A 2,991-nucleotide genomic window follows, 5' to 3' on the forward strand; every position below is an offset into this window, starting at 1 on the left:
CTTCTACGTGTCTGACCTACCAGAAGGCCACCTCACTATTCAAGCCAGATTGCGGGGGCCGTCGGCGAGCCTTGCAGAATTTTAGTCGCCTTCTCAACTAAAACAGTAGATTCCCAGGGGGCGAGGGAGGGAGCTTTTACAGGTGGTCCCCACGCAACCAAGAAGAAAGACTGAGAAACGAGGGCTCGCCCCAGGAGGGGAACGGAAAGCTCTGCCACGAACTCCCTAGGAGCACCCGCAGAAGGGAGCGAGCATAGGACAACAGGGGGAAAAGGACGAGGAACTAGCAGAGCCAACGGTCTCAAGGACTAGGACGCAGTGGGTATGGCTCTTCGAGAGATCAGGTGACCGGAGGGAGGGGCCGTTGGACCGCGAACCGGCGGCTTCGCCAGGGTGCAGATTACCAAAAGGGAGAAATTACTGTCGGCTGGCGCATCTTAGGCTTTTCCGCCTTTTAGAAATGCATTTAAAAAGTGAGGAGGGGGTGGGGGGAAAAAAACCCTAATGTAGGCCCCAGCGAGATTTGAACTCGCGACCCCTGGTTTACAAGACCAGTGCTCTAACCCCTGAGCTATGGAGCCTACTATGGCGAGTTCGTCTGCGCAAGAGTAGTTGACGCGGCAACCGTTTCTGCGCAGCTGCAAACCGGGGATGGGAGCCGGCGTCCCCCGGATCTTGAGGGCTCCGGCCCACCGCCACCTCTTAACCTGCGGCGTCTGTAAGTGTCCATGCAGCAGGCGGAGCCGCAAATCCTGGAAGAAAGCCCTGTTGGGAGAAGGCCGGCATTTCGCACGAAGGCTAGGGCTGAGACTGTGAGGGCCCCGCGCGACGCGGACAGGGACGCGGTTCCTGGTGGGCGGGGTGTCAGGGGCGAGGTCCGGTTGCGCGGGGAGAAGTGGGGGCTCTTTGTGTACGAGGATCGGAGTCCCAGGTCAGGTTTGCGAGGGAGGAGTTAGGTGAAAGGTGTCCAGAGGCCTGTCGGTATAGGAATCCAGATCCGGGCTGGTAAGGGGCTGGGCAGCAAGGGAGCAGTTGGGGGATCTGGAGAGAGAGGCTGATAGAGAGTGGTAGGTAAGTCAGAAGGTCCGAGTGTGAGGAGGTGCTGGACCAAGGACTGGGTCAGAGCTGGGGGCTCCTAGCCCCTACCGCACCATTAGGCAAATTTGGGCAAGTCAACCCTTAGGGGCCCGCCTTGGATTCTTGGGGGAGCTGGTTCTTTCAGGGCCTCCAAAGGGCCCTCAGGGTTGAGGGCAGGAAGACAGAGTGAAAGCCCAGGTGAGGGACAGGAGCCCTCAGAAAGTGGCGGCTGTAGGTGGTGGACCTTGGCTGATGTCCCAGCCTGCCCTGTGGTCTCTACAAGGCCAGATAACTTAGGTCACTGGGTGGCCAGGCCAGAGACAAACCCCTAGNCCTTAGTCACATAGTCATTATAGGTAAAAAGATTAGAACACAGTTAAGATAAGTTAATCTTTAGCATAGAATAGGTCAAGCTGTACCCTGTAGCATAAGAATTACGAGGAAGTGAAACTCTAAGAAAGATAGCCTATAAGGAAGTAGAACCCTGGGGATAAAAACATCGAAACTATGCAAAAAACATTTTACTAATGAGGTAATGGTCAACTGTCCAATATGAAAAGGGACATGCTGTAAAAATAAAGTGTGACACTTCTTCACAACGCTTCTGTGTCTCCGCTTCTTTTTCGCCTCGCAGACTCCGTACTCACCCGAGGGAACGAACCCCTGGACTCACGGGAGCTGGACTCCCGCTGGCTGAATATCAGGATGGATCAAACTGCAAACTAGCTAAGTCTAACTGCGTTATTGATGTACCGAATTTCACCCTTACAGAAGGCTTCCCCTAAGACCAAGCCCACTCCCCAAAGGTGAACAGCGGGAATGAATTCTTGAGTGTCCTTCAAAACCAGGGCGGGGTCTGAGCCTAGGGAATCTTCCTCTGTCAGAGAGCTCGTGGAGCTCAGATTCCACGCGTGGGCCTCCGGCCAAGTAAATCCTGCTGTTCAGAATATAGTTCTGCGCTGATCTGAAGACAGACTGGCTCCAACACTCAGTTTTCCTGAGGCCATTGGAGACGTTGTCTCCACTGAAGTAGAAGGCCCAGGTTTTCTCTTCGGCAGGGTAGCGTGGCCGAGCGGTCTAAGGCGCTGGATTAAGGCTCCAGTCTCTTCGGGGGCGTGGGTTCGAATCCCACCGCTGCCACTCTTTTGAAGTACTCCAGATTTTATCTTATGAATCACAAAACAATTGTAAGAAGTTGGACTCCAGCAGGAGATCCTGTCCTTCTTCCGGTTTTATGATTCCGGTTAATGCGTGCGGCAACGTATTTGACGAGCTCAGTACGTGTGGAAACCTTCACCTCAAAAGGAGTGGCTTCAGGCCTTAACANTCTTCTTCCTGTACAGGACCAATACCTATCTCTGCCTACCCACCAACTGGATGGGGACCTGCATCCTAGTTTACCTGACCCCCAATATTGGCCTGGTACCCCCAGATGAACCACTCCCTATTCTGAGTATACAACAAATAAGACAAAAGAGGGCAGTCCAAGTCATTCCACTACTAGCCACTCTTGGGATAGCCACGGATGTAGGTCTTGGAGCGGGGAGCCTAGGAACCTCACTCACTTACTTTCAGGTTCTCTCAGAGGATCTCCAAAACTCCTTAGATGAGATTGCACACACCCTAGTCAATCTCCAGGACCAACTTGATTCATTGGCCGCTGTTACCCTACAGAACTGTAGGGGTCTAGACCTACTAACCACTGAAAAAGGAGGACTCTGCCTGTTCCTTAATGAACAGTGCTGCTTCTATCTCAATCAATCTGGCTTAGCTAGAGATGCAGCAAAGAAACTCAGGGACTGCGCACAAAAAATTCCAAGAAAGACAAACTCAATGGAGTTCCTGGTTAACCACAAACTGGGCCTCTTGGCTTCTTCCTCTAATAGGACCGCCAACAGTCTTATTTCTACTCCT

At 52.9% G+C, this 2,991-nt stretch overlaps 2 non-coding genes across 2 annotated transcripts; one reads left to right on the plus strand and one right to left on the minus strand.

Moving 5' to 3' along the window:
- Positions 1-508: 508 nt before the first annotated feature.
- Positions 509-581, minus strand: TRNAT-UGU (transfer RNA threonine (anticodon UGU)). The gene has a single exon. It is a non-coding gene; the product is annotated as a tRNA-Thr (tRNA).
- A 1,554-nt stretch (positions 582-2,135) lies between these two features.
- On the plus strand, positions 2,136-2,217 carry TRNAL-AAG (transfer RNA leucine (anticodon AAG)). The gene has a single exon. It is a non-coding gene; the product is annotated as a tRNA-Leu (tRNA).
- Positions 2,218-2,991: the final 774 nt, after the last annotated feature.

Source organism: Hipposideros armiger, unplaced genomic scaffold (assembly GCF_001890085.2).
Source record: "Hipposideros armiger isolate ML-2016 unplaced genomic scaffold, ASM189008v1 scaffold_1857, whole genome shotgun sequence".
Lineage (NCBI taxonomy): Eukaryota > Metazoa > Chordata > Mammalia > Chiroptera > Hipposideridae > Hipposideros > Hipposideros armiger.